The sequence below is a fragment of the Leuciscus leuciscus genome, assembly GCF_965113295.1.
Source record: "Leuciscus leuciscus genome assembly, chromosome: 18".
Taxonomy (NCBI): domain Eukaryota; kingdom Metazoa; phylum Chordata; class Actinopteri; order Cypriniformes; family Leuciscidae; genus Leuciscus; species Leuciscus leuciscus.
The window spans coordinates 22,541,498-22,561,773 of record NC_138742.1 but is presented as its reverse complement, the minus strand read 5'-3'; the positions used below and the strand labels follow the sequence as shown (position 1 = coordinate 22,561,773).

Sequence of the window (20,276 nt, the reverse complement as noted above, 5' to 3'; positions counted from 1 at the left end):
CCGTTTTAGAATCCATTCAGCCGAACTCCGGGTCTGGCGGTACCACTTTTAGCATAGCTTAGCATAGATAATTGAATCAGACAGGACCATTAGCTTCTCTCTCAAAAAAAAATGACCAAAGAGTTTTGATATTTTTCCTATATTTAAAACTTGACTCTTCTGTAGTTACATCGTGTACTAAGACCGACGGAAAATGAAAAGTTGCGATTTTCTAGGCTGATATGGCTAGGAACTATACTCTCATTCCTGCGTAATAATCAAGAAACTTTGCTGCCGTACCATGAGTCCAGCAGGCGTAATGATATGACGCAGCGCCTGAAAATAGTCCCCAGCTCGGTAACTTCCATCGTGACCGGGACTAAGTTTGTCTAACCTATTAAGGCCAATTTATACTTCTGCGTCGAGTGTATGCCGTAGTGTACGTCGACATTTATACTTCTGCGAATGTCTGTGTTGCTCTGCAGTTACACCGCCGAAACGCTAGTTGGCGCGGGTGAGTTTTAATGTTCCACTGTGTTTACATTCCTCGCGGCTGTTTTGAGTTTAGGTTTCTACGAGCAATGGCGACTGAAGGAGTCATACAGATGGCTGTATTTCCGCACTTCTTCAAGCAATCTCTCGGTCACTTGGTCTATTTCCATGGCTCTTCACTGATCTTCGGAATTTAAAAATGGCGGGCGGGCGGTGCAGAGTGCAGAAGATCATTCCGGAAATGCGTAGGAGGAAACGCGATGCTATCCAGCCGACCAATCACAGATCTTGCGGTCCGCGTCGCCGCGACGCGTAGTTACATTTTTGAGGAGGTGCGCGTCAGGGTACGGCGAAGGGTACGACGTATGGTACACGTCAATGCGTATGCTACGCCGTACCTTCTACGCGCACCCGACGCAGAAGTATAAATTGGCCTTTAGACCTATTTTCAGGCGCTGCGTCATATCATTACGCCTGCTATGATTTTCCGTCGGTCTTAGTACACGATGTAACTACAGAAGAGTCAAGTTTTAAATAGGAAAAAATATCGAAATTTTTTTTTGAGAGAGATGCTAATGGTCCTGTCAGATTCAATGATCTATGCTAAGCTATGCTAAAAGTGGTACCGCCAGACCCGGGGATCTGCTGAATGGATTCGAAAACGGTAAAACTGTTTAACTCTGGGGGAGTTATAAAATGAGCATATTTCCAAAAAAATTGGAGTATCCCTTTAAGGGTGCTTTAAATTGAACAAAAGTGACAGTAAAGACGTTTACATGGAAAATTCTGTTTCAAATAAATTATTTTCTTCTGAATGTTCTATTCATTAAAGATTCTTGAAATGTAAAAAAAAAATTAAGCAGCACAACTGTATTCATCATTGAAAATAAGAAATGTTTCTTGAACACCAAATCAGCATATTAGAATGATTTCTCAAGGATCATGTGACACTGAAGACCAGGGGACCCTGATCCTGATCCGACTTGGTGACTTTAAAAAACATCTTACGGACCCCAAACTTTTCAACAGTATTGTCTCTTGTGTAGCCTGATCTTTGACCTGAATTTATAAGGTCTGGTCAAGAACCTCCCACTTAGACAGCAAGAGACCATCATACATGCTGTTTATTCCAAGCACTGTGGGAAAAACTATAATGTATAATAAAACTTTGATTATCATTAGAGATTTGATGTCACTAACCTTGCAAACTTTAATCTTCAAAAGCGATTATTTCATCTTCAAAAGCACCTGCTGTATCACTCCGACTTTGTAACTCAGCTTTGTTTCAGACAGAGTGATAAAAAGGAAATCAGATCGAAACTTATTACATCAAAAAAGTGTTTTCCAGATTTGTGTGCAATATGGATCAGACTGTGGGCGGACTGTGTGACGTTTGAGGCTGAGACTAATGTATGACATCCAGCATGACCGTAGAGCAAATGAGCAAAGGACAAGACATGAAGAGATGGCATTCACTGCTGGCATATGGTAAAGTGTGCCATGATGATGATCATCATCATCATCAGTCCCACACAGGCCTATGTTGGCATTGCTTCAGATAATATGACTCATTGTTATTTGTCAGAGAGTCATGAGGTTCCGGGAAACATTAGTTCAAGCCGCACAAAAATTGACTCATTGGTCATTTGAAAACTGAAAATTGTTATCATTTACTCGCGCTCATGTCGCTCACAACAGAACACAAAAGAAGACACATTTGACAAGATCCATTGTTGTCAGACAGCATTTGCCAAGGTAGGGTTTGTCAGAAAGGATTTATAAGGCGGGGTTTAGCAATGGGTCAGTTCTGAGGTGATTCAGCTACATGTGTTTTCCACATACAGGTGTTACATCAAACAGGGGTAGTGTTTGCAGATTCCTCTTCTTCTGGCTTCAGTGTGTAAGAAAACACTGGATTTCAGGGGAATAAATAGACTCTCTCACAGAAGGTCAAAGGTCAGTTCTTCAAGGCAGGGAACTTTCACAAGCATTCAAACACGCAAAAACATGTTCATAATATCACCACTATCAGTATCATCTAAAACAAATACACACACACATTCACTTTTCTGCATTTCTCCTCTTTTCTGGCTTGCTTTCTAATCTGGTTATCTAAAAACCTGGCATTTCTATGTTATGAATATTGTTGGCTCTTTTGAAAGCATTTAGCAGACACTTTTATCCAAAGAGACTTTGGATAAATGGACTCTTATTCATGTAAAATTATAAAAGCATTTTTTTGTGAATAAAAAAAAAAACTTATTTTTGTAGTACCTCAATGACAATGAAGGTTTTTGGGGCAGGTTGTTTAAGAAGATTAAAGAAAATTGTAATATATATATATATATATATATATATATATATATATATATATATATATATATATATATATATATATATATATATATATATATATATACACACACTACTGGTCAAAAGCTTTAGATCGGTATACGATTTTTTATGTTTTTAAAATAAGTCTCTTCTGCTCACCAAGGCTGCATTTATTTGATAAAAATAAAACAATTAAAAAAAAATTATATTGTGAAATATTATGACAATTTAAAATGACTGTTTTCTATTTTAATATATTTTAAAATGTAATTTATTCCTCAGATGAAAGCTGAATTTTCAGCATCATTACTCCAGTCTTCAGTGTCACATGATCCTTCAGAAATCATTCTAATATGCTGATTTTATGCTCAAAAAACATTCATTATTATTTTCAATGTTGAGTTTTCCCCAAATTCTTTGATGAATAGAAAGTTCAAAAGAACTGCATTTATTTAATTTTATATAAAATAGAATATTTTCTGACATTATAAATGTCTTTACTGTAACTTTTGATCAGTTTAACTCATCCTTGATGAATAAAAGTATTGATTTATTTTATTTATTTCCCCCCAAAATAAATTTTTTTAATTCTTACTGACCCCAAACTTTTGAAGGGTAGTGTTTAATGTTACAAAAGCTTTCCATTTCAGATAAATGCTGTTCTTTTGAACTTTCTGTTCATCATAGCATCAAGAAATAAAAATGTAAAAAAATGTTTTCAACATTGATAATAATCATAAATGTTTCTTGAGCATCAAATCATCATATTAGAATGTGATCATGTGACACTGAAGACTGGAGTAATGATGCTGAAAATTCAGCTTTGATCAAAGGAATAAATTACACTTTACTGTATATTCACATAGAAAACAGCTGTTTTAAATTGTAATAATATTTCACAATATGACTGTTTTTGTTTGTATTTTTAATCAAATAAATGCAGCCTTGGTGAGCAGAAGATACTTCTTTTAAAAACATAAAAAATCTTACCGATCTAAAACTTTTGACCGGTAGTGTATATATATATATATATATATATATATACATACAGTATATATATATTAATTACATAATTACAATTGTTTAAATTAGCAACATTTTGCAAAAGAATGGTTTGATATTTTTGTGTTTTTTTCCTGTTATGAACTTCATGAACTGTTTTGTGTTTCACACTGGTGTTTTTTTTTTTCTAAAGTCAATGTCAATATATCAATGTCAAATTCCATTATAATAACTTATATAGGTCGCAAGTTATCAAAAATGGAAACCATTGTAAAACCAGCATTCCCCGTTAATGTAAAATGTTTTTTTCCAAGGCAAAATTGAGAAAAATATCAACTTATTTGGGCTTAAAAAATCATAATCATAATATTCAATGTAGTAAATAGTGATACTACAATATTATGTAGTCTTTTTAGACAAAGAATTGAATAGTGTCTAGAAGTCGGCTGTGTTTAATTAGGGCTTATGCTATAATAAATTGAATATTTGACCAACAGTGGCCTCTTCTGGTTTTAGGCAGCATTACAAGTTTTAGGTGAGATTCATTTCTTTCTTTTCTTTTTTATCTTTAGGCGTTTGAACAGTGTTTGTCCTTCTAATTCAGCTCAGTCAGGTAACGCTTAGTAAGTAAATGCCATTTTAGGGAGGATTGTAAATATATAATATATAAGTATAAATCATTCTTGGCTTTAGGTCTCTTTGTCACGTCTGATAATGCACTCAGAAAATGTCCATAACTGCAACACACGTATTCAAACATACACCATTACATGTTATTTTCAAGGCAATTAAACCAGTGTGATATGGTCAAATAAACATGATGTGTTTGTGGAAAAGAGTGAGGCCTTGATGTCGGTTTACTTTGAAGGTGTGGGGGAGAAGACTGCCCATGAGGCACAGAGGTGACAAGAGATTGGTTGTGTTTTTGTGATGCCCACTGTGAGGTGAATAGGGATTGGTCGCATGACTGTGATGCTGGGCGAGAGGTGTGGCACGATTGGGTGTGTTTTCATGAATGTGTTTGTGTGTTCTTTCTTTGGCACACTGTGAACTCCCACCGTACAGACACACCCACTCAAACAAACACCTACTCAACACACCCACCATCTGTGTGACCATGAGCCCATACACTCAACATGGCTCTTCTTCTCGCTGGCTGTTCCACACATACAAATACAGGCAAAGGTATAATATTTAAAATAATAGATAATTAAATCAGAGGTTGACTTTTAACATTTCCCAAATAAATCAACTGATTTAAAATATTCAGCAGTTTTGTTTGCTACACTTTTTATTTGGCATTTCCACTCAGTTTCATTGTTTGGATTGATAGTTAGGCCAAACATGACCTTGTCCCTGTCAGCCCCTCTATAAAGCTGAATGAGGCTTCCATTTCACATTGTAAGTGTTAAGAAGACCTAAATTGAACATGCTTTATCTGTACTTGAGCTGATATAAGTGAATGTGAAATAAACAAGTAGACAGACAGATGATAGATAGATAGATAGATAGATAGATAGATAGATAGATAGATAGATAGATAGATAGATAGATAGATAGATAGATAGATAGATAGATAGATAGATAGATAGATAGATAGATAGATAGATAGATAGATAGATAGATAGATTAAATGTTATACTAACAAACAAACAAACATGTTTTGTTTAAATTTTATATTAACAAACAAACACACATGTTTCTGTTTAAATTGTATATTAACAAAGAAAAAACATAGGTCTACATGTTTTGTTTAAATGTTATATTTACAAAGAAACAAATATAGGCCTACATGTTTTTGTTTAAATGTTATACTAACAAACAAACATGTTTTGTTTAAATGTTATATTAACAAACAAACACACATGTTTTTGTTTAAATGTTATATTAACAAAGAAAAATGTAGGCCTAGGCCTACATGTTTTTGTTGAAATGTGATATTAACAAACAAACAAACAAACATGTTTCTGTTTAAATTATATATTAACAAAGAAAAACATTTTTTGTTTAAATTTTATATTTACAAAGAAACAAATATAGCCTAAGCCTACATGTTTTTGTTTAAATGTTATATTAAAAAACAGACAAATATGTTTTGTTAAGAATGTTATATTAACAAACAAACAAACAAACAAACAAACATGTTTCTGTTTAAATGTTATATTAATAAACACACAAGTCTTTGTTTGATCGTTATTGTATAACAAACAACCAGCACTTTTAAAAGTGAGTAGAGTAGACTCTCAGAGAACATTCAGATGAATAATCACGGCTGTATTTGTGTCTCTCGTGTATGGACTTGGACTAGGCGATGTCTGAAGCCCAGCCCTCTTCCATCAGCGGCCGCCGGGTCGCACTAGCGGACAATAACTCCACTGTGAACTGACGCTCACCTCCCGTTATTCCTCACCGAATTCACACAGAGCACAGCCGCGAATGATAGACAAGAGACGGGCTTCCCGGAGTTTGAGCGTCTAAAATACACTGGGACTCATTTCACTCATTAGTTTTGAGGAAATCATTTATTGCGTGGAGACAGAGAGCGAGGGACAAACACACACACACACACACACACACACACACACGTGTGTGTAACGTTACAGGGTCGGGCACAAGCGCTCCCGGTGAAGTTATAGACTGAAAGTCTCCTCGCTCGTGCGGATTAATCGGGATTCAAATCACTGCGAGTCTGTTGGTGGAGGCGAAGCGTCGCGTTTTTTTCGTCCAAAGAAGATTTCATCGCTTTAAATGCAGGTAAGAAGATAATAACACTTCAACATTTCAAACCTGCTGTGCATTTGACACTTTCTGTTGTTGCGTGCTAGATTTAATTATTATTGCACTTTAACTTCTATGTTTTGCTGCAGATTAAATGTTTAGACGCAGATTATATCAGAGGCACAAAAGTTGGCAACAGCTTTTATATCTGAATATGTCTGTGTCTTTTGCCATATAAGAACACTTATGAGCGTTTAAGTGAAAACGGGGCTTAAATGGCTAGGCCTATATATATATATATATATATATATATGCTAACTGAACATTTTTACATGAATTAGCAAGAATTGTCAATAGCCTAGTCTAGGTCTGTATTGTCATGTTGATGTGTAGTTGCTTTATTTAGATGGAGGAGCTCATTCAGTCTGAGGTTGCTGTTGGAAAGAGGTTGTTTTGTTTCATAATTGTTGTTTTAATGTTTATCTTTATGTGTATCAGATTAGCCTACAGTATATTTATGATAAGGTGGTCAGGTTTTGTGAAACCTGTAGATCATCATCCATATGAACTTGCTGTCATGAACAGCTGCACTTAAAGGTGCACTCAGTCCTTTTTTCTAAATAAAAAAATTTAAGTAATGAATGTGAAGATATCATTAAAAGGATGTAAACTAACATAATATGAAGATTATAGACATATCGGCCTTCTAGATAAAGATTCGACATGGATCAGGCCATCCCTTCCTACCATGTGTGAGTTAATCTGACCAGCATGCATTTGACTAAATTGCAAGTAGCCTACTTCTATTACTGTTTCTAATAATATGTTTACTTTTATACAGAGCTTTCAGCCAGTAGCCTACTTTACAAAGCTGTCGTAAGGGAAGGGAACAAGGCAAACAGTTTCAATGTAAAGCCGTTAGTAAAACTTCATACACCCAGGCCAGTAGGTGTCAGTAAAGAAAAAAATACTGAGTGCACTTTAACAGTAATGGACTACTTGCACAACTACTTGCTCTGGGGATTCCAGCGGTAAAAGCGCATTATTACTATGTTTTAAGGCTTTAAATTTATTAAGACAATGAATCATGTTCTCTGCGATAACACAAATTATCTTGAATCTGCTGAAATGTTCCTATAAATATATTTTCTTTCTGTAAATTTTGAATAATAAATGATGAATATATTTCCCCACTAACCTGCAGCAGTCCAGCGCTCGTCTTCCCATTAACTGTTTTTCTCTTACTGATCATATTTCATACATGTTTAGTTTACAGTTTAAATGAATTTGACTGATAATAAGGATTACTTGTGTGTGCGGGGTGCTCTTATTATAGTCTTTTAAAATAGTTTAATGAATGAATTAAATTTTAAATCGTCTTGCGGACAATCATTTTAGATGGCGTTTAGTCAAAAAAGTGACTACAGCACATTGGAAAATATACATAACCGGAAATAAATGAGTTGTTAAACGGAAACTCAAAACGGAAGTGCGTCACGAAGCTCAGTGCAAGTAGTCTATTCACTAATACTAACAGATCACATTTGAAAATGGATCCACTGCATCCCGGTGCTCAGCTGGACTAGTTGTCAAAATGTGTTTGCATGCACTTTCAAAGTTCGATTTCAGTCAGACTAAAGCAGTAATCAGTCTTTTTTTAAATATCATGTGAACACTGTATCCAGACTGAAATCGTACCGATCTGGGCTGCATTTCAAAAAAGCATCGTAAGCCTAAGTAGATCGTAGAGCCGTTGCCACCAATGGTCTCTATGATCAACTTAACTCTCAGTGCTTTTGGGAAAGGCAGCCCTGGTTTTTGTGAAGTCGGTGAATGCGATTCAAGCTGGGCTTCATCCATATCCAGAAAGATGGAAACTGTTTATGCTTAACTACACAAAAACCCGCTGTAGGAAGGTGTGAAGTACAAGAGTTTTTAATGAGCATGTATTTTAGAAGGTCATCAATCTGCCTCCCAGCATCTGTTGCCTTGTGGTGCATTCTTCATCTGTGTGTTTCGTTGTGGCAGGAGGGCTATAGATGCCTTTTAAACATAAGGCGCTGAACTTGACATTTTAGTGATCTGGTACATTTGCAGCGTTCATGCTTCAGCCAAGAAACACAAAGCAGCCTCATATTTATTTTAAAGTGTTGTGAATATTGTCATATTGGAATGAGTTTAGATTATACTGGGGAATTTTAAATAAGTCACAAGAGACTTATTTATTATAATTCCTTCTGTACAGGTTAATGGTTGCATCAATTCGATAACGACAGTAAATCCGTTGGAATTAGACGACGTTAGGCCTGTTTGTCTGACTGAAATTGTACCAGTCTTGGGGCCTGTTGAATAAACTGCTTAGACTAGTCTTAAAAATGTGTCATTAAGACTGGTCCTTACTGTTTTTTCAGTAAGTTACATAAAAAGATAGATCGGTCTAATTTGAATTGGAAAAGTAAGACTGATTAATTGCTAGTTGGACGAACTAGTTTTTAAGACACAGTCTTAACATAGTGGCTAAGCAACTGGCCCAAGTCTGGTTATGTGAAGTCAGACTAACAGATTTACATTTAATTGTATATATCAACTTAAATTGATGGTAAAATAACGCCACCTGTATTTACTAGAAATTATCAGTAAAAATAATTGTGTATCATGGACAGTGTTTCAGATATTACTGGATGGCATATTGGTGTCTCTATATTTTACAACAAACTTACAACTGTATATTTAGTGATGCAATTTAATTTAAGGTTAATGAATGTTAATTTACCTACTTGAGTTACCAAAATCTACTTTTTACCTTAAAATGTAGTGATAATCACCATTATACAAGTGGTACAATAAAAATCTAAAGCAGCCTGTCCATAAAACATGACCAATATATAGACAGCATTCACTCAGGGTCATACAAAGACAACACATAACACTAAAATACTGCAATACATTTTTTTTTCATTGATAGCAAATATATATATATATATATATATATATATATATATATATGTATATGTATATGTATGTATGTAATCCTTTTACTGTTGTTTTTACCATAATTATACAGTAATTTAAAGCTGTTACATAGAAAAATGTGCATTTGACAGTATTTTACAGTAAAATTACATATAGTAAAATGTTTTTCATATGGTTAGGTAACTTACAATTAACCAATTTACAGGTTTTTAACTTTTTACTGTAGCATTTTACTGTAAAAACCGTTTAGATGTGATTGTAGCTTGGTTGTAGCAAGAGTCTAACTGTCCATGTACATATTTAATGTGTGGCTGGTGCCATACCCCCACCCACCCACCCCCCAGTCTTAGGGAAAAATGAGGAAGTTCAAAAACTCCCACAGTTGCCGGATCTCACAGAGGGATACGTGGTGGGAACGACTGTGATGGACTTTGCTGGCTGTTCACTGCACTTTTCTTACTCTGTAAAAACGTAATCTTTATCTGTGTTTGGCCAACAAAGTAAACTTAAGTGCAATTTTTTTTTTTTTAGGTCCAAATGATAAAAGTCAGCATATTATTCAATAATATCTCATTAATTTGATCCATCCCTTATTGGTTTTTCCACACCCACCCATAGAGGAACACTTCAAGGTTCAGTTTACCCCGCATGTGCATTTGCGCTGTTTTATCTCTTCATTATCTGCACAAAGACGTGAACGTCGAGCCAAAAATGTTGCAGTTTAAGTCAAGAAATGCTTCTCCTGTTTCCATCTCTGGCTTTCGAGATTTTAGCAGAAACCTTGTTCAAAGATGGCCATCTGCTCACTGCTTTGTAGTTTCCTTCAGCACAATATCAGATTAACCCCTCACCTCATGTTCTATGGGAGTGTGGTGTGGAGCAGAACGGGATGGTTGTAGCGTGAAACCACTGGTCTGGAGGGTGTTGGCCAGGGTTAACAGGTGGTAGCAGACATAGATCCTGAAGGGTTGGCCCTCTCGTGCAAATGCTTCGCCTAAAACACTGGTCTCGTAATTTAAACTTGTGGTCTGTGATATTGATTCTGTCAGCCGATTCGATCAGTACTGTGTCATCAACTTATATGTGTCACTGAGTGAAAACTGAAAGGTCGTATAGTGCACTGCATTCTAGTTTTTGGTCTGTTGCTTTAGCTTTTTTAATGCTTGGTTAAATGGTGCTCAGAGAGGAAGGTGTGAGGTACAAGAGTTTTTAATGAGCATGTATTTTAGGAGGTCATGAATCTGTTTCGTTGTGGCAGGAGGGCTTCAGATGACTTTTAACCATAAGGCACTGAACTTGACATTTTAGTGATCTGGTACATCGACACCGTTTCATGCTTCAGCCAAGAAACACAAAGCAACCTCATATTTGTTGTACAATGTTGTGATAATATAATATTTTCAACTAATGAGTTTAGATTATGCAATGGAATTTTAAATGCATCACAAGACATCTTTATTCTAATTCAGTTTGTAGCCTACATGTTAATGGTTGGGTCAGTTTTGTTTGTGAAAGTCGATCTATTTAAACGAGATGATGTTACACGCACAAGCTTGAGTTTCCATACAAATAACAGGGATCATAAAACATATTAGGGAATTAAAAATTGTGGTTTCCAGGTAAGGAAAAGTAATAGAAATTTATGAAATCTACAAGTCAGTGAATATGAATTTTACTAGTTATGTTCATGGTAACACTTTTCAATAAGGTTTCTTTTTTTTTTTTTTACTTTAGTTAACATGAACTAACAATGAACAACTAATGTTAACAAATTAGACCTTTTTGTAAATATTTTTTTCATCTCAAATATAAAAATTATGGAAATTCATCGGTAAATGATGTGTAAAAACTAGGCCTAAATAATCTGACATTCTCCTTTTCTAATATTCTTGTTTATTTTATTACATTTTTAACATTTTTGGTCCCTGGTCTTTTCTTAACCCGAGTAATGCTTTCCAAGCCCACACATAGAAGGTTATGCATATCTGGAAAATGGGAAGTAGAAAAATCATATTTAGTGTTTGTTTACAAAAGATGTGTGGGAATGTGGAAAAAGCCTTGAGGTACAAAAAAAAAAATGAAAGAACATGATAAATCTTTCTGGATTCTGATGTTATGCCCGTGCTGCCACGGCGAGGTCAGTTTTCTCAAAGCTGTTGGACACACAGCGAGTAACATGAGGATTGGTTAGAAGATCAGATGCTCACTAATAATAAGTCTGGCAAACAGATGAAAGCTTGCAAAGAGATTTGAAATTGGCCTGCTCTTTTGATTGTTGTAGTTCAGGTCAGTTCGACCCACTGTATACCAGGACGGAGCACCTCCTGAACCCTTTAACTCCACTACCATTTATGCAAGTGGGATAAAAGTTAATAAGTTGTGTATTACTATTGCTCATACTTATGGTTAGATCAGGATTAGAGACAGAAAATCTTGCAAGTCATCATATTAAACACCCCAGTAACCACCCAAAACACCCTAGTAATCACATAGCAACTCGAAACAAAATACCCAAGCGTTTTGCATAGGAAAATGTAGAATTAGCTAATTCACTACCTATCCCAGATTTCCCACGATAGAATTGTATATTAAAATCATGTTGTTGCCTTTAGAAACCATGACAGCATTGTGTGTGTGTGTGTGTGTGTGTGTGTGTGTGTGTGTGTGTGTGTGTGTGTGTGTGTGTGTGTGTGTGTGTGTGTGTGTGTGTGTGTGTGTGTGTGTGTGTGTGTGTGTGTGTGTGTGTTGTATTAAAAGAAAGCCCACCCGGGACTTCTCATTAGTTCTGGTCACATGTGTAAAGGCCTAAAATACCTCTCCTTTCTTCCTGTTGGGTAAACTTTTACACTAACGACCCTCAGATTAGTTTATACACACCAGCTTTCTAGCATTTCCACTACTTTACATCCCACACTTTTAGATTATACTGTACTTGTAACTTTTTAATTCTTTCTTTAAGAGAGATGATCTTCTGAGAATAAATGACTTCGTACACCTCTTTTCTCAATGCCCTGCTAAGAAACTAAACCTCAAATGCTAGGCTAGTGTGCCAACATCCATCCTAGCTGTGCCCTGTCCATAAATAACCCTTTTCATTAGCACACGGTTAAAGTGTTTACTTTGCCAGAGTGAGCTTTTCCTGTATTTTTAATCTAGACTGTGGTTTGACAGAAGCCCTTACAGGGCCAGATATTAGGAGGCATGTGGAGGTGTTGCCTGTGCTAAGAGGCGAGGACAGTTGTGGCTAGCATGATCTCTTCAGGGTGGATGATTGCTTATTCTCTGTTTATTTGAGTGGGTGTCGAATGTGTGAAAACACTTTTACTGTCTCCCACTCATGCTTGTCAGTTTCTCTCCCACTGACCCCCGCACACACACACACACACACACACCGAGGTTCCTCTCCATGATATATTATGCAAGTGTGGCAAATTGTTGAGCTAAAAATATTCAGTGTTGCATATGTGCTGTGACATAAGTGTGTTTTCCTGTGGAGGCCATGTATGGAGTTTTTACGTGAGGTTTTGGTGAATCTGGAGAACGTAGCTCATAAAATATGAAATGTTTTCTCCGATCTGACACCAGACTAAACAAAATTTTTGTTTATACTCTTTTTCTCGTGTCCGCTCTTGTGTTTTCCAGTTTCTTCGCCTGTAATATTGGCTACAGTTAATTTCTTGATTTATTTATTTTCCAGTGACATTGAACTGTAAAGGAATAGTTCATCCAACAGCCATTATTTGCTCTTCCTCATGCTGTTGTTCCAACCCCCCTTTTTTTTTCTTCATGTAAAAATAATTTGACGTTTTGAAGAATCCTTTGAGTTGGAGAGTTTAGCTGTGTCTTGTACAATGAGCAAATCGGACTGATTCATTAATGAATTTCCAGATCATTCTGTTCATTAAAAATAACTTTCAAAGAATCAAAAGAACAATTCGGTTCTCTGGTTTAACTCACTGACTCATTCACAGCTCACTTTCATGTTAGTTTTAGGTGTCGTATCTGGAGCCGAACTGTCATTGAATGGAAAAGAGCTGCATGCAGATTTTCACAGAAAAAAAAGAATACATTGTGTAGGTTCGAACAAGATAAGCGTAAGCAAAGTAATGACAGAATTCTCATTTTTGGATGAACTATAAAGGAGGTGATTTGACATATGCAACTTGCCTTTGTCCCCTGCAGAGCTATGCCAGCCATATGAAATATGGCTCCATGTAAGTACAGTAAGCCGGGTCCGTGTCACAGACAGGCAGCCTGGCATGACAGCTGCATCTGCTCTCATTTTGCCTAATCCATTAGCTGAAATGTTACAAGTCACTGGAGGGGGTTTGACCTGGGGTCCCTTTGACAATATATTGGCTTTATCTGTGGACATCCGCACAGTGACTCACATATTTGTTTGGGTGAGAGGATATTAACTTTGACTACTGAAGCAAAGCAATTGTACCGTTGCATGGCCAGCGACCTTTTGGTGGGCAAAGGGAGTAAGGGGAGTAAAAGATCGCGTAAAAGATTTTAGTCACATTATAATCTTACTTGCATTCTTTTTTTTTAATATATATATGAATATTATATTATTATTATGTACTGTACATCTCTTGTTGAAATATAATGTAATGTGTTGTTAAAGTATAGTTTATACATTTGTGTACATGCGAGTTAAAATGCCTTGAGAAATGCCTATGACTAAGATTTCACTGGGTGTCATGGATCAGTGGTATAGTTCATTATCTGTTTACCTCAGCTAGTTAGTTAATTGCTCACAGACCTCAGTGCAGATGGGAACAGCTAGTCCATCTGTGCAGCTAGCGTCACCCCATTATTGTAATTGCATGTCTTACTGAAAGTAAAGCATCTAAATTGTTGTGTGGAAGTGTGTATGTATACATGAATAAAGCAAGACAAATGACTCGATTTTATTTTGAGTTTTCAAAAATGTGGTTGAATATAATACACACACACACACACACACACACACACACACACACACACACACACACACACACACACACACACGTATATATATACAAAAAAAGAAAGAAAATACTTCTCTGCCATTGTTCAGCCAAACAATGCCATTGGTTGAGCCAGTAGCTGACATGTCAGACTGCTCAAATATACAGCAACATTGAAAGTAGGGATGCGCCAATATGAAAATTTTGGCCGATACCAATAACCGATAATTCTTTATATTTGAAAGCCTATAACGGATATATTGGCTGATAAATCTAAATCCAAGTTTTTATATATTTTTTGGAGAGCCTGATTACAAAAATAAAAGTCTCACTATTAAAAGCCATGTTCCAAGCGCACAATTATAATGATGCTCTTATTATAATTGTATGTAACCTATATAACAGACTTGCACTGCACATGTTGCACTTTACTGTATTTTCCTTTTTCGAAGTGATTCCAATCATATTTCAAGCAATTCAAAACCATTTAGGCTCCCCATGAGCATTAATACATAGAGGCAGGAAGAAGGCTACCCATGAGCATTAATACCAGCCTTTATTCTTTTTTAAGAGATTGGGTTTGGGGCTGGGTCCGTGGGACTGTTTCTGGGGGACGAGTCTGAGGGAAGAACAGGAGACAATGGTAAGGAGAATGCAGAAGACAAAAGGTAAGTAAAATAAAAAGTGAATCCCCAGAAACAGTCCCACGGACCCAGACCCAAACCCCATCTCTGCAATAATAATTAATAAAGGCTAGTTTAAAATACTTCTTCCTGCCTCTATGTATTAATGTTCATGGTTAGCCTAAATGGGTTCCATTCAGACCTTAACATTAAGTATTTTACTGGTATGTGTCAACAAGATTCAACAAGACATTTTCACCTGGCTATACCCAATGTTTAGATCTGTTGTGGTATTTATGCAAATTAGCACATACATAATTAGATTATCCACCGTTTGTCCATGTTAACAAACAATTTCAAAAACCTTGTAATACAATTTTTGTTTGTCTTGATGTAAGTAATCAACTCAGTAATTTTCATGGTGATATCTAAAGGTTAATTTTGACCCCATTCACGTATAAAGAATGAATAGGCTATATTTGGGTCTTTTTCGAAACTTTCCCCTAATGGGATTCTTCGGGACTTTTTTTCCCCTTACTCAGGACATATTGAGGATACAAAATCAGTTGAGTTTGCTTCTGTTGCAATTTGTTCAACCTTTTTTCCTAAAATGACTGGACTATTTAAATGCAAATGAGCTGCTGCTCCCGCCCCCGTTCAGAAGACGGCCGATCCTTTACACGAGCTTCGGATACTATATATAACAATAACAAAACATGCAAATAATCTCTCACTCATCCAAAATCTCAGAAATAAGCAGTAGCGGAGAAGAGCAGTCTTACAGAGAGACTCAGGAAGAGGTTGCAACTTTTAGACGCACCTGGACGTTTCTGAATGGTTAGTGGACACTGGATACATTTATTTAGTTGTTGTGGAGTTACAGTGATTCATCTCATCGTCTTGCATGTATCGTCATGTTTAACTTTTTTTTACACAAGTTGACAGTTCCCTGATAGTGTTCTGTGCTCGTCTGTGCAGCCAACGACAGAACGGTTTGCATGCCTAAACCCTAAACCAAAAAAAAAAAGGGCTTCATGTAATTGATCCTTAAACACTGTTTGTTCGTCCAGTTGGCGTTGGGAAACCTAATGGTGCACACTTAATCTTGCCATGCATAAACCATAGCCCTGGAAATGCATGCAAAAGTGCAAATTGTCATTATTCTGCATGCATGAGTGAATTACTCATAAGGCAATAGTGGTGCTATTTAACACAGTCTTCCACGTGTATAATGGCTTTAAATGTGGTTAGTTTGCACTCAGTTCCACTTGCAGGCACCGCTGTACAGTAATACAAGCTGGATGAGTTAACCTTATTTGGCAGGAAGCTGTAAAAGATCTATGCCATGGCTAAAATCAATGAGGCCAAACCATTGCACGGGTAACAAGCCCCTTTCAAGTGTCGATCCCAAGCATCTGCCTCTCACTTCAATCACACCCTCAGAGAGAAAGGAGGATTACAACTCTCAATGCAGAATCACCCCCTTCCTTCCCCAAATCTCAAATGATCGGGATAATGAAGAGAGTGGGGGGAAGAGAGAGAGAGAGAGATGGTGGGATGCTGGACTGACTCAACACACCCTCCTCTCCAGTTATGCCTGCTCCATAATCCCTTAATCCCATTGGCTCTGGCAATAATTCTGCTTGATCAACTGATCAATTTATAACTACCACTTCAGCCGTGCTACACATAGCTGAGTACAGAGTATTAAAGGCATGCGGAGACTGCTTTAGCTCAAGAATAGTGACAGACACAGCTGAATAGTGATTAAAAAGCAAAGTGTGTATGTTTTCACGTTATCTAAATGCTTTTATCCAGGTTTAATGTGCAGAGACAACTTAATGATATCTATTATGAATGGATAGTTAAAAAAAATATGTTTTCCATTTAGAAATAACCTTTTTCAAAATAATGTGTAACATTTGTACACTCATATTTTTTTTTACTGTTTTACTTGATGGTAATATCACATGACATTTTTAGAGGCATTACATTGAAACTTTTAAAACGTAAATGGTTTACACTTTTCAAAACCATTGGAAAACAATTAAATACAAAGATTGTTACTCTTAATTTAAACTAGTAATGTATTCTGCTAAACAAGATTTTTCTTTATTATGGACACTTTATTTGTTATTGACGCTTTCACTTTTCTGAGTCTCTGCACATTGAATGGATAAAAGATCAAATATTACATATGCATATTACAAAAAACCTTAAATTAGCATCATATAAATCATATTACCATATAAATTATCACCTATAAAAAGAAATGCACACTGGACTTGATCATGGCAATGGGTTGCGTTTATGTAACAACTTAGTTAGCATACATCTGAATTTACTGCTGAATGAAGGGAATGTTTTCTTTGGATTTGAAGTTGGTTCAAAGACATTCTTTCTGTGAGGATGTTCCAGCGCTCGTCTTATCTCTAATACTGTGCTCAAAGTCAAATCAGGGCTAAAATACTTTTAAAAAGCTCACAGCATATATCTGATTTGATTCTGTTGTCGTTGAAAGATTCTTAGGCTAAACTCTGCCTTCTGAGTCTCAGCCAAAGTAACAATTTGGCTGCTTGTAAAACAAAACATTTGTTTCATGTTTGTTCATGACCCTCAAACATTCATAAAAGAAAGATAAAATAACATAAAATGAGGATGTAGATAAATGAATGTCTTGCTACTATCATGTTGGCCCGTGTCAGCCTTGGCTAAAGATTCGTTCCCTGTCTTCAGGGTGTTCCAGTTTCTATTTTATTGGAGAATTAGTTGTATTCCACACAGACGTGTGAAAAAGTTAATGGATTTCCTGATAAGAAATTAAACTAAACATACTCATAAATGAAGAAATGATGTGTTCCTATGCCAGGCCTGTGCCTTCAGGGCAAGAGACATAAAGCGGTTTTGAAACCCTTTCCCATGGTCTCCATGAATCTGCTGCGTGTCTTTATTATGGGATAGTGACAGCAGTGTTCTGCTGATCAAATTAGAGTGAATTTCTGCGGTCTGTCATCATGGCTATATACTCTTTCATTTGATTTAGTCGCAGTCACATTTTCTTGAATATCTGCTCATGAAAATGGTTGGGTGATTGTCTCTTCTAAATAAACCTATTTTGTAATCTAATTCAACTTCTGTGTTCCGTGTCCTACTAACCATAACAGTAGTGCAAGGCCATGTACGTCCTATCGAACACGTCCTGCAATTGCTGATTTGGGCGTTAAGTTTGGGCTTTTTGGGAGGAACGAAAGCGCACCGCTGTGAAGGAAAGAAATGCACTAAAATCACAAAGCCCTAGTTTCTTGCTGTCATTGCAAAGTCTACACACTGTAAAAAGTGATCAGTTGACTTAACTTAAAAAAGTGAGTAAACAAACCCCTTGCCTTAAAATTAAGTAAATATACTTCATGTAGTTAAAAAAAAAAAAAAAGGGTACAATACCACATAACTTAATTTTTTCAATTACACATAATGTTTAATGTAACAAGTGATGTAACTGGTGCACCGGAAATACTTCTGCTAATCAGTTGTGGGCCACTATTGCCTAAAACTGTGTCTTTTAATGCAGATTGTCTGCCGTTCTCACTACTTTGAGTAAAGATTAAGCATGGAGCAAGATTTGTTTTACCAACGTTTGTTACATCACTCATTCACGCTAGAGCTCGGCTAATGTATACAAACATGCATTATTGATACAGTTTCCATGTTCACCGCAATGTATTACAAAAATACTCTGTAAATAAATTAGTAAAATAATCGGTTTGTTGATGGACATGCACTTGATAATGCTGATGGTGAGGAATTACAGTTGCAACATCTCATAATGTACCTCAAACTGAGTAGTGTATCACTGAGAAACGTCCTGCTCGAGTTGTCCTTGCGATGGAGGGTCGGGTTCAATAACTAGTTCTTCCAGTGTTTCATCATCGGACTCATGCTCGCATTGATATGGTAAAATCGACATCATTGTTCGTTACTGTGTTTAGTTTACGGTGTAGGAAGCCTCAGGACAGCTGACGTTGTTATGGCAATGGGCGTTTTTGTCTGTAAATCAATCACAACAGACTGAGCTGTCTGGCCAATCAGAGCAGAGTAGCACGGAAAGGAGGGATTTAGAGAGACTGATTCATTTGATGAGTCGTTTGAGAATCATTGGAAAATGTGGTGATGTGCAAATGTATATTATGAGGAAATTAAACAGTTTTTTTTTTACCTTTGGTGCATGTAAACCTGTTGTAGGAGACTCCAAAACAAAATTAGGAAACTTTAAAATAGCATAATAGGGGCACTTTAAGGTGACCTAGTTACACATTACTACATGTACTTACTATTTATTAACAGTGAATTTTGCATAATGGCAAGCAACTAACCCTAAACTCTTACCTAAAATGTAACTTTATAGTACATGTAGTTAATTAATATCACTCTGTGCTTATTTGAGTAAGTACAGTGTAACTATGTCCCCTTAAAATAAAGTGTAACCTGTCATTATGTGGATGCAAAGAGTTGTTGTTTTCCTCCTACACAGATTTGGAGTTGTCCAGGCTGAGGCCTTCTCAGCAATACTGATGATTACACTGAACCAGTAGAGTGGATTTAAATTACTGTGTTTACTGGCTGAGTTTTGCTCCGTGGACCATGAGATGTGAACCCTCCTATGAAAGATCCACTCACTGAGTTTAGTGTTATGGTGGAAGAGGGAAAAATAAAGATGGTGGAATGGGGGAAAAAAGAGGAGGGAGAGAGATTTTCATGGCCTAACTGCTGAGCCTTGTAATTAAGTGGAGAAGTTGGCTGAGGACTCGGGATGTTGTTTGTTCCAGCTTTGGTCAGTAAAGAGGAAATCGCTGCAAGCCATGTTATAACCACTGAGGAGCATGTTATCTTCAGCCACTTCTTGGCCAGCACTGTTGCATGCAGGGATATCTCTTCACTGTTTACATGGTACAGTTAAATTTGAGTAAAACTGTCTTCTCCTTGTTGATTTTCTTTTAATATGTTTAAAAAAGTATGTCAACCTAATCGGAGACTTATGGTATCGCTAGACTTTGAAACCATACAGAGACAGATTCTTGATGATCGCTGGCATCTGTTTTGCTTCATGTGCACAACCTCTCAGGATATTCATGTTCCCTATCCATATGTCTTTTTGCATAGACAGATCAGTATATATTTTTTAAAGAATGCACACATTAAAATA

At 36.4% G+C, this 20,276-nt stretch overlaps 1 protein-coding gene across 2 annotated transcripts in view; it reads left to right on the top strand.

The window, feature by feature from the left end:
• Positions 1 to 6,161: 6,161 nt before the first annotated feature.
• plxnb1a (plexin b1a) overlaps positions 6,162 to 20,276 on the top strand; it is a 77,427-nt gene continuing 63,312 nt past the window's right edge. For both annotated transcript variants that reach the window (XM_082144970.1, XM_082144969.1), the window contains exon 1: positions 6,162 to 6,561. The gene's annotated coding sequence lies outside the window, so the exon portion shown is untranslated. The remainder of the gene's footprint in view (positions 6,562 to 20,276) is intronic.